Raw genomic sequence first — 15,043 nt, 5'->3', positions numbered from 1 at the left:
CCCAACCCCCTGCCCTCCATCTATCACTCTCTCTTTTACTTACAAGACCAAAAAACACTGCTTTTAGAACTGCAAACACTACAACCTCTTCCTTGCAGCTTTGGGTCTGGTATGTTTCTCAGAAAGAAAATGAAACATAAAAAACTTTATTTGACCAGACCAAAATATTTTCTCTTGTTCAGTTAAGTAGAGGAACATTTTCTTTCTCTGTGATATCTTCTCATAGATCTGTAAATTAAAACTTGAGCATCAAAATAGTCTCTTCCAACAAGAAAAAAAAAAGAGAAAAGAAAAGAAGCATCAGGTTTAAGACCTGTGTGACATTGAAATGTATAGCCATGGCTTTAGCAAAGAGGGAACTGGATATACTCTCATGAGCTTCACTTTTATAGCACATGACACCACTTTGATGGTATTTTCCATTGGTAAACAATGCTTTGAAGAAATGTTTTACATTGTCTGAAATCAAGTTTATTTCACCTGTAAACTCTTTGAACTCTGAACACGAGTGGTAACCCAGTTTATCTCTGTGCTGATACTTTCTCAAACTGACTGAAGTTACATGTAGTTGATTTTTTTTGCAACATCAACTTTTAAAAGGTACTCTTGCTCGGCAGACCAAAAAGGTGTTTGAGCAAGAAATTTGTATTAGTCTAAACTTATGTTTTCTTAAGGACAGCAACTGTTATTTGTTGTGTGTTGTAGGAGCAATATAATTCATAGTCAAAAGAGAGTGTAGAGCCCACATTAAGCAAAATCAATAAATAAAGGTGCTGATTAGAGTAGTTAATTTACATTCTCGAAAGAATGCCTTTTTGCTTTTCTCAGACTGTATCAACACCATTCCACTTCTAAATTGCTGGATGATGCATCCTTTTGCAATTGTTGGGCCTGAGGTGTGTATGCAAACAATACATGGTCCTGATGCCATCAGCTCATAATGCTTAGAGGTCATTTTGCAAAAATACATTTTGCTTAGCAATAACCTGTAAAACAACGCTTGGTTTCATTAGCCCCAAATTTCAATCAGTTTTTTTGTAGTAAAAAACTAGATTGACACTTTCCCAGTTTTTGTCTTCAAATCGCTTTTATAGCCCATAGGCCATCATTATTATCTGCCCCGATACAATAGAAATATATTTTTGAAGCACACTTTTTCACACAGAGGTGTTTCTTTTTTCTTGTGAGTAATATTTATTGAGAAGAATTTATTGATTTCCAAGCTGTTGGTCAACAGCTCATGTTAACAACTCCCCCTTGATTACACATGACCTAGACTTATATCTAATCTATCTGTCTACTAGTCAGTTTAGAACTAAAGAAGCTTTTCAGATGAGAGGTGAAACATCTTCAGGAACTTCAACCAAGTCCAGTTGCCCTTTTGGATCAAGTTTCTAATTACCATGACCTGGATGACTGAGATCCTTCACAAAGGTGAAAAGTGCTTGGACCTTAATTATAGAACTTGCAGGAAATAATGTACATTATTACAGTATTGTTGCCATACCATAGTAAGCTATACTTATATTACACTAAACTATATTATACTATAATTGCAATTTAACATTTTATTACTTCCGCTCTTTTATTCTGCACCTTATGGCCTATTGTACCATGTCATTAACCTTAGACCTCATACCATACTGTATAATCTTAGCACCACCTTTAAGTTCTAATATGGAATCCAATGTGGCGGGGACCTGTGGCCAAACTTGAGGCCTCAGACACCCAGTCTAGAAACCAATGGGTGGCCTCTTGGGTGGCTACGTCCATCATTTGTTGTCTTTAGTCCAAACATCGTCATCAGGATGATTTATTATTAACTGGTACTTGGTCCTTTTTTTCTGAGAAATTACCTGAAAAATTAAGGACATTCTCAACAGCCTCATTTACATATTACTAAAGTTAGCATATCAACCCATTACACTATTGTTAAAAACATCAGACTATGTTTAAAATGGGAAACATTATTCCTGCTAAATGTCTGCTTGTTAGCATTGCTATTATGACCATGTTAACATGCTACATTAGCATTTGGGTGAAAGCTGTGCCTAAGTGACTGTAGACTCTTACTTTTGTTTTTCTTAATAAACTGTAACTACTTCTTATTCTAAAATTCTACTTTTTCCTTGCTGTTAAATGTAATTTATTGCTCTTTAACTTTAGCATTTCTAACCTGTTCACAGGAAGTGGAGGTAGTGGAGGTGGCAACGTCCAAGTTACCTCATTACCAGCCTCTTTGGTGCCCTACAGTCTGTCTTTCCTGGCCCGTGTGACCTCTTCTCGTCCAGTGTCTAAAATAGAGTCCAACTGTACCCTTGACCCTCTCGAGTACCTCAACACAGAGCAGACCCAAGCCACGGTAGGTGGAGTGCTAATGTTACTTCTGTGTGTGATTGTTCTTCTATACTGAGAACAAGAGATATCATTTATTTTATGTTTCTGTGTGTGTTTAATATATTCTAGATCAAGCTGGCTTCAGGACACAAGTTTGACAGAGATGTTGAACTGCTGATTTATTACAAAGATGCCCACCAGCCCTCTGCTGTGGTGGAGGCAGGACAGGCCTTTGCCAAACCTGGTTAGTTCAAATTAGGGAAGGTCCTTTTTGCATATGCAAAGTTTGTGATTCTTATCCTTCAGCTGATGTATTCAAATGCTAAAATTGTTTTATTTGCCTCAGGCACTGTGATGGGTGATCCAGTAGTGATGCTGAGTCTGTACCCTGAGTTCCCCCAGGCTTTGATGTCTTCAGTCGCCTCATGTGGAGAGTTTGTGTGTTTATTAGATCGATCTGGAAGTATGGACTCACGCATTAACAACAGCAAGGATCATCAGAGTCGCATTAGCAGCGCCAGGGTATTTATGTGTAAATTCTGCCATAAAATCCTTTGAAGTGTCCCTCTCACACAGTGGCTGTCATCATTTTTTTTCTGTTCTCTTAAGGATACCCTTCTGCTCCTGTTGAAGAGCTTACCAATGGGCTGCTATTTCAACATTTATAGCTTTGGGTCATCCTATTAACACATCTTCCCGTAAGTCACAACCTTGACAAACTTTTACTTTTTGGTGTTAATTCTTCTATGCTTTTGTGTGCTGTGATAACATGTTCATTTATTGACTTGATTGCAGTAAGAGTGTGGAGTACAGCCAAAAGACCATGGAAGAGGCTTTGAAGAAAGTTGGAGAGATGGAGGCTAATCTGGGAGGAACAGAGATCCTTGAGCTCCTTAAACATATTTACAGCCAGCCCTGCATTCACAATCAACCTACACAAGTAACACATGAGTTCATTCTTACCACACCTTGTTTTTTATACTTTACTATTAAAAGCACTTGTGTGATTGTTATAGCATCTAACACAGCCGCCAGAGAACAAATTAAGGACTTTAAACAAAAGCTGCATGCTTCTGGGTGTGATGTTATGTTACTTTTAGTTGGATACAGCAGTGGCAGCGCGCACAACTCCAAAAATAAGTTACAAAGTATCATTTCGGGTGCACGGCAGAAAATGAAATCCAGAAAAAACAAAAAGCTCCTGCACTCACAGGATCAAGTAACACTGACTTTAATGTGGGTCACAGATGAACGCGTTTCGGCTCTTATGCCGTCTTCAGCATACTAAGGAGAACAAAGGAATTGATACATATGCCCAGGTGAGATGAAATGAGTGAAAGGACCACACCGCAGGAAGGAAGGAACGCGGGAAGTGTGTCCATACAAAGACAACGTTTCACTTTCTACAAATAACATGGACAGATCCCTTACTAAGCCAAATACATGGCAGAAAATGTAAACAAAAATGTATTTGCCTCTACAGACAGTCAGTTAGGAGATTTCAACAGCCCATTTGCATAGAATACATTTTATACATTATACATATAACACAGTGCTTATAATAATCCATATTAACAAGGACAAGTAGCAAAAAGTAATTGGTATACATGATTAGATTAAGAGCTGCATGTCCCTGCCAAAAAAGTGCAAAATCCTGCACAAGGTACAGAACAATACCACATGTAAAGACATAGAATACATAGAATAAATATGGTTACATAGGGAAACTTACTCTGCAGCAAATCATAAAACTTCTTAAACAAGTAGCAAATCCTATTTTAGATTCATATATATAAATATAAATATATACACATATAAATACCTAAATATATATATATACATACCTATACCCACATATACACACATGTGTACAATGCACACATACATAAACACAACTACATTATGCTGCACAATCTTAATAGGCATATATAATATGAAATATGAAGGTGCATGCCCTGACTCATAAATATTAATTACTGGAAGCAACTGAGTAGCAGTTCTTCATTTAGGCCTTTAGGGCTCTCAGTTTGCAAAGAATGAATCCAAAAAGCTTCCCTCTGCAATAAAAACCTGTCCAAATCTCCACCCCTTTTCAATGAATCAACCTTTTCGATGCCCTGAAATTTGAGAGAACAGACATCATGGCCTGCTGCATTGAAATGTCTGGCCACCGGAGATTTTTCATCTTTGTTCCTTATGTTGCTTTTATGTTCAGAAATCCTTGTTTTTAACTCATGTTTAGTTTTACCTACATAGGCTAGCCCACAGGGGCATTTTAAGAGGTAAACCACATGTTTAGTTTTACATGAGATTCTGTTCTTGATATTAAACTTCTTACCAGTATGGGGATGGAGAAAGACGTCACCTCTAATCATAGCACTACATTGGGCACAGTTAGAACATGGGAAATTGCCACCTGGTGGATTAGATAGAAAATGTTTAGGAGGATTATAGCAGATTATTGTTTTTTATGTTACTTTTAGTGACATGTTAACTCTCTTCCCTAGCTATTTGTCTTTACTGACGGAGAAGTGGGAAACACCGAACAAGTTATAGATCTGGTAAAGAAGAATTCTCATTCCCACAGGTGACCATAAAAGGTGTAGAAACACCCACACAAAGGATATGTTCCATGCTCTCCTGCTGTTTTTGTTAAAAACTAAACTGCTGTGTTGTAGATGTTTCTCCTTTGGGATTGGGGAAGGGGCCAGCTCTGCTCTTATCAATGGGTTGGCCAAGGAAGGAGGAGGTCATGCTCAGTTCATCACAGGGACTGACAGGATGCAACCCAAAGTAAGTTAAACAATACACATTGAAAAGCTGTCAAGTTAAACTATACAATAAAAGATTGTGTTGAAAGTTTTGTGGTTCCAGGTGAGTGAGTAAGTTAAATCTGTTTATGACTGATTTTTCTTCACCAGGTGATGCAGTCACTGCGGTATGCTCTGCAACCAGCTGTGGTGGACATCTCAGTCACATGGGATTTGCCGAAGAATGTGTCTGCTACTGTCCTCTCTCCACCAATCACAGCACTTTTCCAGGGTCAAAGGTCGCTAGTTTATGCCAAGCTCACTGGACAGGTAGAACCAGCGCTTAATGATTTATTACGAAATGTAAGCACTATGGTTTGAAGCCATTTCAATCATTGCTCTCTTTTTCTCTTTCTCTCTCTAATATGGTTTATTAAACTGTTACTGTTATCAGACTTCAGAGGACGCAGAGGGCTGTGTGACAGTGAAGTACAGCCTGGCAGGTCGTCCCTCTCAGAACCAGCTGCAATTCAGGCTCAAACCTGCAGGGGACACTGGGTAAAACATTATTCTTTTTCTTGACAATAAAAATGTTGAGTTTGATTAAAACAACAGAGTAGCAGGTATTGATAAACATCCCACTACTACATAAGTGTGTAAAGTATAAGTAGCAGTAAGTGTCTGCTCTGTGGCTGACACACACACACAAAGTAGAGAATGAGTTAACATATCATCATTCTGAAAATAAATACATACAAATAAAGACAGGAAACTTCAACTGTGTTTTTTTTTAAAAGAACTAGGAGTTACACAAAACATTAAGCAAGCTAGTGAAAACTGTCCAGTTGTGTTAACCCTCTTTGAATTATTTTCTAATAAAATCAAAGAGGCTTCATTAGTATTAATCAACACACACAAACACAAACTACTGCCTGCAATCTTCTTAATGTTACTTCTCTCTACTTTTAAACAGCTGTTATAGGGCTGTTTAGTGTTTTTTTATATTTAAAATTTTTGTATTTATTAATCAAAGCAGACCTGTTGCTGAACCCCACAAACTAGAAACAGTCAAGATCTTGATTACCAGCACAGTTTCTTTTATATTACTGTAAAAATTCACCCAAGTGTTTGCATTGTTTAATACTGCGCTTAATTATTAATTCATGAATTTGTTACAGCCTCTTTTCCACCTTAAACATTCTTGGAATACATTATTATTCCAGTTTCTCTTTTACATTTACAACATGATTGGGCAGTTTACAAAGTGAAGTATTGTTATGTAATTATTTATTCACTTATCTAAATTTAAAGCATCCCCAAATAATTCAAAGATGTTTTCACCATCATTATACTGTTGTGCTGTAAAAAAACAACAACAACAACAACAGAAAAAAGATTGATGGAATTTAAATAATGGATTAATTGTAATATTTCAAATCCGTATACAAATTTTTCGACATCTCTTTACCGTCTTCAGATTAACAGTTCACAGGTTGGCTGCTCGGGCTCTGATTCGCTCTCTGGAGATGGAGGAGAGAGAGCCCAGAGAACAGCAAGATGAAAGTGTGAAGAAGAAGGTGGTGGAGGTCAGTGTGCAATCAGGTGTGAGCAGTGCCTTCACTGCCTTCATTGCTGTCAAAAAAGGCGACGGTGAAGTGATTCAAGGACCTCTGGTGCGCAGAAATGTTCCAACACCCAGTGAGCGTTTCAATGTCCTCTATTTAAGGGGTAGTGTAAGTTACCATGAATGGTAGTGTAGAGAAACGTGAAGATGTACTGCTTTAATTCATATTTTACAAATCTAACAATCAGTCTCATAATTGCATTTGATTTGGAGATAAGAGATAGCATTTAGCATTTTAGAATGTCATGAGTAATTACAATAAGCTCTTTTACTCTAACAGTGTTAAGGGGCTGTGCTGCTCCTGTGAAAGGCAGTTGTGGTAAGTATAATGCATATTGTTTAAGTTTAGTTGATATTTCTTGTTTCATAACTCTCATTGTATATCTTGACTTCTTACGGGGTTTTTCCTAATCTCAAAGTACGAAGGGCCCGTGCTATGGCTCCACGAGCTAGATGCTTCACGAAAGCTTGTTCTCTCCCCATGCCAAGTAAGTAAAAAGCTGAATGCATTTGGAACACACATTATATATGTATGTGTTTCTTTCTTTCTTTATTTTTTGCAGCTTACATTTGAATTACTTTGGGGGAATACACTAAGAATGAATTGGGGCCACTGATAGCTCTATAAATTGCGCATCATTTGCACCTGCTATCTGGTCCATCTCAGGGTCTGATTCACAAAACACATCGCCCAGATGATATTCAAGCACAAACTCGCCCATGAAGTTTTGTAGATCCGTGCTGTTTGCTCTTGTTTTGTGTCTGACTGTGGAGAGAAGCTGTCGGCAGCCCCGCTCTCTGCTGTGCAGTGCTGCACTCTCAAGTGCGCGCACACTGACGGACCTCAACCACATGCACAGATCGATGAAGAGACGGGAGAGGAGGGGGCAGCTCTTTGAACAGCTTACTGTAAAGTCCATACTTGACAGGTGTTCACTAGTATTAGGTTGAGCCTTGCTCAGCCCCGGACTGATTGGTCTCCCAATTAGAATAATAATGACAATATAATTAATAATATACAATTATTACACAATATTATTATATTATTAACAGATTGTTTTTACAGACAAATACAATTTTTGATCACACAGACGGTGGAATTGTAGTCATTATCACTGGAAACACTGGAAACTGAGCCTGACAGCCCGTATAATACTGCACCGCAGCTCCCACCACCTGCTGTTAGTGCTGGAATTTGTGAACTAGGTGCTTTTTGCAACGAGGCATAGAAAAAGAGACAAATTTGCACCGAATAACCCGAATGTTTGCTTAACATGACTCATTGAAATACTCGCAAACGGTCTGGAGCACACAGACGCTGTTTGCTCTGCAGCGCATTTTGGGGTGCACTCATGCAAAGGCTTTCATCAGTGGGCCATAGGCTCAATCACCATTGTTTTACCTCATTCAGCGATAGTGACTTAACAGACATTTATTTAAATGAAAATCTTTGAGATTATATCTTTAAGACACATCTGTTTACATTTATTGTACGGATAGGCATGAAATTTTCAATTATACCGGACAGAGATGCTAACATGGCTATTGTTTTTTTTTTTGTTGATAACTATTAAAGACAAGACAGAACAAATAAAATCTGTTCATCACACTTTTTGTCTTGTTTTAGCAGTATACTGGAATTATCAGTATTTAATTCCCATTCATTATCAAAGAAGCTAAAGAAAACCACATTACATATTGGAAGCAATAAACAAAGTGAATATATAAAGTGGCATCTAAAACTGCAAAACAGTGATTCACATATTCTCTCAAATATTTTTACCAGAATTATATCTGCTCAGTGTCAAACAGATACAAATGGACACACAGAGAGTGATCCAAATGTAAATAAGTATCCACAAAGATTTTTTTTCCTTTTGATTTTCTTGTCAGAAATCTCCTCACCAAGTCAGCCTCCCAAGGACCTTTTGCTTCAGTTGGTCTCCCTCCAGAAGGCGTCTGGCTGCTGGGACCTAGTTCCAGCTCTGGCTGCAGCCCTGGGAAAGACCAGCGAAGAGGTGGAAAAGCTAAAGCCTGCATCGGTGGTGTGTTACTGTCAATAATAAATAATTCCAATAAATAAGGAACTTAGAAATTAAACTTAGATATGACACAGGTTTATATGGTTTTATCAAACGAGCATAGCTTCTAAAACATATGTAATCAAACCTACAAAACAATTGGAAATGGTGACAAACAAAATACACATCTCACAAAAATTTGGAAATCAGGAACTAAGATACTAATGGTACTCAAGCCCTTCTCTACCTCCGTTGCTGCCACCGATTTAGTAAGCATTATTATGTTGTTCAAGACCATCAAGTTTAGTTTCCTTTCATTTTTGCTTCAATTTTCTTATGCCTTTTTTTGTTCTTTTCCCTGATTTGGTGAATTAGGTGAACCAGGAAGTATGGGCCACCATTCTGTCTCTGATCTGGCTTCATGGTGTCAAGATGGATGATCAGGAAGAGTGGGAGCTTCTGGCTATAAAGGCTGTGTCATGGCTCCGTGCACAGAATGGTAATAACAAAATAAAAAGTGTTGCTGATCAAAATCAGCTATTTGACCACATTCAGTCTTCTGATTGATTCTTTTTTTTCCAGCATCATGTGTGAAAGAGTGCGTGGAAGCTGGAAATGCACTCTTGGGTTGCAAAGTGCAGGAAGATGCTCTGGGTCTCTGAGGTTCTCACTACAGACGTTAACTTCAACAATGATGCACAGATGCAGACTGAAATTTTTTTTTTTCTTGTTTTTTCAAATGTTCCTCTTCTTCTTCTTGCACTCCTTTCTCCTAGGAAATCAGACTCGACACATATCAAAAACTTAACCAAACTAAAAATAGAACTGTGCCTGTACTAAAAAGCGAGTTCAACATAGGGATAACTTCTGTCTACCTTTCTTCACTAACAGTAAAAAAAGACATCACGCTAAGTGGTCACATGACTATGATGATCATCTCAGTAAGTCACCCAGGGTTTCTGTATTTAATGCATTCACAAAATAAGGGGGTTGATTACACCACATGACAGATCCAAAACATGCAAATCTACTGTCAGCAGAGCATCCTATCCTAAGTATAAAGAACTTTAAAAAATGAATCCAGGCTTTAAGTGTTGGTAGATTAGTACATGAAAGATCTGACTATTATTTCATCTGGGTATTCCATTAAATTAATAAGTTGCTCAGATGTATGCTTATGGTGTGTAAGACAGTTTTAGACCTATTCTTTCTGCTGCCGCCCGGGTGGTGTCTAACGGACTCATGGAATTAAAAAATATTATAAAATCAAAGTGGTAAGAAGGCTTACTTTTGTATCTTATAAGTACAACTTGTTCAAGGCTTCAGTGCTTTTATCAGTCTTTGTTGCAGGATGATACATTAAAGCACAAATAAATATCTGAAATAAATATCTTTGATTTGAAAAATCATCCAGAAAAGTGTTTTGCCGTTCCTGAACACTCCCCTCACTATCCACAGACTTAGATCCGGGATCAAGACAACTTTGATTTGATCTCTTATCCTAAACATACCCTACTCCAGAGCAGTTTAGGTGTGCAGCCTATGTTAATGTATCCCTGCAAGAAGGGAATCCCCTTTAAAGCCCAGAGCCCAATTACACAGAAATGTTTAGATGCTTCAGACATGCATCAAAAGTTTTTACTTTACTCTAAACAGTACAATTAACAGCTATGGCAAAATCTTGCTAAAGAGTACGGTCTAGACCTGCTCTTTTTGTAAAGTGTCTTGAGATAACTTTGGTTATGATTTGGCACTATACAAATACAATTTGATTGATTAATTAAAGCCTTCCAGTCAAGACTTCCTTTTCCGTGCACTGCATTATTAACAGTCCAACTACCATTTTGAAAAGTGAGAATGGAGTTGGAGTTGAGAAGAACAGATTTTTAGCTGCACTTGCATGCAGATGTTTGTCTATAGAGATTTATAAAAAGGTACATCTTTGTCAGACGGACCGTTTTTCCTGTGTATAACCAAAGCCTGCTGATTTGTGATTGGTTAAATCTCTGCAACTAAAAATGCACCACTGTTTTTATACTTACATTGTGAACTTTGTGCAACCTGCTTTGGTAAAACTATACTTGAATATAATCATACCAATAAAGCAAATTTATCAAACTTGAAATTGAAAACATGAAAGTAGTGTTTTTGTACAGTGAAGCAATGGCCCCTTTTACACAGTGTTCTGGTTTCCATCTGTAGTGCATTTGTAGTCGCAGAGTAGTGACCAAACCAATCAGAAGGCTTTGATTGTATAGCTACAGGTAAATCACAAAGTTCCGCAACTGCCACACACTACTCAGGCGGGCAGTCTCATATGGCAAGCCGTTTTAACATTTAATAGCTAGACTGGATATGTATTGCAGATATCTGTAATTCAATTCCTCCTAGTCAAAAAGAACATTTCAGATATCCACAATGACATTCTTCCTATCCACAATTGTCATTTCAGATATCCACAACGCCATTCTTCCTAGGACAAATGACGTCACTTTTGCCATTCATGTGTATTGGGCTTTCAATTTCAGATATCCACAATTACATTCTGGATATCTAGAATGAACATTCTGGATATCTGCAATAGAATTCTTATTAGGAAAAACTCCCATTTCAGATATCTTCAATCCAATTGTTACTAGTCATAATTTTCATTTCAGATATCCAAAATGACAAACTATTCCAGATATCCAGAATGTAATTTTGAATATCCAAAATGCATTGTGACTAGTAAAAATGTCATTATGGATATCCACAATTCGTATTATGACTAGTAAAAATGTAATTTCAGATATCTACGATTAGGATTATGACTAGAAACAATACAATTGCAGATATCCATAAAAGTATTGTTGATATCTGTTGACGGGTAGACAGGACACCATTTTATGAAATGAAAATTATGACTAGTAACAATTGGATTGAAGATATCTGAAATGGGAGTTTTTCCTAGTAAGAATTCTATTGCAGATATCCAGAATGTTCATTCTAGATATCCAGAATGTAATTGTGGATATCTGAAATTGAAAGCCCAATACACATGAATGGCAAAAGTGACGTCATTTGTCCTAGGAAGAATGGCGTTGTGGATATCTGAAATGACAATTGTGGATAGGAAGAATGTCATTGTGGATATCTGAAATGTTCTTTTTGACTAGGAGGAATTGAATTACAGATATCTGCAATACATATCCAGTCTAGCTATTAAATGTTAAAACGGCCACTTATACTTTTTAAGGATTTTTAGATATCTTAAATTTAGTTTTGACTAGTACAATCAAAGTTGTAGATATCTTGAAATACAATTTCTACTAGTAAGAATGTTATTGCGGGTATCTTTAATTACCATTCTGACTAGTGAGAATACAATTTTGACTAGGAGAAATGCTATTATGGCTATCTAAAATGTAATTACAGATAGGAGCGTGGTTCGATTAAATGTTAAAACGGCTTGCCATAGTCTCAGTGATGTTGAATCTTAACCCCAACATGATTCTTGCTTCTCAAGTTGCTAATAGTTCTGTAAACAATGAAGCTGACAGAAAAGGAAGTCTTGGCTGGAAGTACTTTATTGTTAACAGCTGGATACAAAGAAATACGGCACTGCTCTGAAGTGGTTTACATCTTCCTTGTCCAGTAGAACCTTCTCTGTTATGGTTGGTGACTTGTCCTCTTCCAGTGCTCCTCTCTGCTGTGGGGTCCCACAAGGTTCTATTCTTGGCCCTATTCTCTTTTCATTATATATGTTGCCACTTGGGTCGATTATAGCTAGGCACAACCTTTCTTTTCATTGTTAGGCAGATGATCTACAAATCTATCTGCCAGTGAAGCCTAACAGTGACACAAAGTTCTTTGTTTGCCTGTATTGCTGATATTAAGTAGTGGTTGGCCCAAAATTTTCTTAATTTAAACGATGATAAGACGGAATGTATTATGTTTGGGGATACTGTGACAGCTGGCTTTGGCACCTTGTTTTCAAAGCTCAGTCCAACTGTCAGAAATCTGGGAGTGGTTTTCGACAGACAACTGGAGCTTAACAAACAAATCGACAATGTTGTCAGAACTAGTTTTTTCCAGCTACGTCTCCTAGCCGAAGTAAAAATGTTTATAGCCGTCTCGACCTTGAGAAAGCCATCCATGCTCTAATCAGTTCAAGATTAGACTACTGCAATGCACTTTATGTTGGCATCTCCCAGTCTTCTCTTAGTCGCCTTCAACTTGTGCAAAACGCTGCTGCTCGTCTCTTAACCAACACTAACAGACGAAAAGCACATCACTCCTGTTCTTAACTCCCTTCATTGGCTTCCTGTCCATTATAGAATTGATTTTTAACATTTAATGTTTGTCTTTAAAGCTCTTAATGGCCTTGCTCCATCTTATTTATCTGAGCTTTTGACCGTTCGTGCGCCTGGTAGAGCTTTGAGGTCGTCTAACCAACTTCTGTTGGAAGTGCCCAGGTCAAAATACAAACACACTCCCATGGTCACAAAATGTGGCGTTACATCACAGTTGTAGAAGATGCTGTCACAACTGCGACTTACATTTATGCTTAAGGACTTTACACTAAGCAACAGCTCAAAGGGGGGGGACTAATATGATCTTTTTTGTGTGTGTTCGGTTGGCTTTTTACTGTAGACTACTAATACTGTCAGAGGCTAAGCTATTTTGCTTTAGATTCCCCCTCTGCAGAATGTATTTGTGTGCACACAATTTGCTGGACCATGCCGGTTTGGAGAAAATTATTTAAAGCACTTTGTAAACTGAAAATAAATATATATTTTAAGAATTAGAAAGTATGTACTGTTTATAAACATAATTACCTCGAATGTCAGTTTCCATAGTTTTTCCATTCAAACTGAATGGAAACTTAACAGGCCAAAATCACTCCTTTTCACCATTTCATTTGACTGACTTTTTTTCACCATGTGCATGTACTGTCAGTAACCACTGCATGCATCAGATCTAAGGACAAGTGAAGGCTCACTTTATAATGTCTTATTCATATAAACACTTTTTTCTAAAAATCACAAGCTTTAAAAAGTAGCAGGAGGTCCATGTACCATCTATCCACTGTGTCTAACTTGATTTTTTTCCTTATCCCTTGTTTCATCAGTTTTTTTGTGTGAAATCAAGAAAAAAACTAGATTGACTGAGTTTAACAGTTTTGGTCTTCAAACCGCTTTTAGAGCCTCTCGGCTTTCATTATAATCTGCCCTGATACAAGAAGAATATATTTTTGAAGCACACATTTTTCACACCGAGGTGTTTCTTGATTTCTTGTCAGTAGTACGTATTGAGAAGAAAAGTGATTTTGAAGCTGTTGGTCAACTGCTCACTCCCTTGATTACACTATCACCATGACCTAGACTTATATTTCTAGCTCCGTCTATAGTCAGTTTAAAACTGAAGAAGCTTTTCGGATGAGAGGCATTGACTGACTTAAACAGTTTTGGTCTTTAAATCGTCTTTAAATCGTCTTCAAGAACAACCAAGTTCAGTTGCCCTTTTGGATTAAGTTTCAAATTACCATGACCTGGATGACTGAGAACCTTTACAGACATGAAGAAAAGTGCTTGGAACTTAATTATAGAACTTAGAGGTAGCCCCTGTAGAACTCTTCGGCTCCACCTTTTTGTGAAAGTGATTATAACATGATGCTTATCTGTTGTTTGAAGGAGGATTGCCATTTAGGCTATATTTTACAACTTAGAATATAAAAAACGTCAGTCTCTCAAGACTGCGTCTCTGTCCCGCGTGATTTCCATGCTGCACCTTGTCCACTTTCGATAAAGTCATGACATAATAATTAAAGTAGATCAACCAGAGTGCATGTTAATGTCAGCTGTAAACAGAGCCTATGAGAGACAGTGCATGACAGAGAGTGATCACTGCGTTGGTTGGTTGGTCTGGCCCAGTGGTTCTCAAACTTTTTCTGTCATGCCCCCCTTTGGAGAAAGAAAAACTTCCAGCTCTCTTCGCCCCAACAAAATTGTCACAAATGGGTCAAGTTTAACTTTTATTGAAAGAAAGTCATTATTTTCACTTTTGTCTGAGTGATTTGCTGTGCAATATGTATATATATATATATATATATATATATATATATATATTACAATTGCTCCATCAGACTTTTTCAAATAGAAATATAATAAAATGTGCAATAACTTTTTCAGAACAATAACAATAAAGTTCAATCTTAGAGCTTAGAAAAACAACAAACAGATTTTTGCTGCAGCTGCCAGACTTTTCAGACATAAAACACAGAGAGGTCTCTCTTCATCTCCTACGACATTCGCTGTAAATCCAAGAGCAAG

General features: G+C 37.4%; 1 pseudogene; it reads left to right on the top strand.

The window, feature by feature from the left end:
* Positions 1-1,403: 1,403 nt before the first annotated feature.
* LOC138597460 (von Willebrand factor A domain-containing protein 5A-like) lies at positions 1,404-9,394 on the top strand (annotated as a pseudogene).
* The last annotated feature ends 5,649 nt before the right edge of the window (positions 9,395-15,043 follow it).

This window comes from Semicossyphus pulcher, unplaced genomic scaffold, assembly GCF_022749685.1.
Source record: "Semicossyphus pulcher isolate SPU_LCO1_2020_fin unplaced genomic scaffold, fSemPul1.0.p SCAF_19, whole genome shotgun sequence".
Taxonomy (NCBI): Eukaryota; Metazoa; Chordata; class Actinopteri; order Labriformes; family Labridae; genus Semicossyphus; species Semicossyphus pulcher.
Note: the sequence above shows the minus strand (reverse complement) of the source record. Positions and strands in the feature narration are given on the sequence as shown.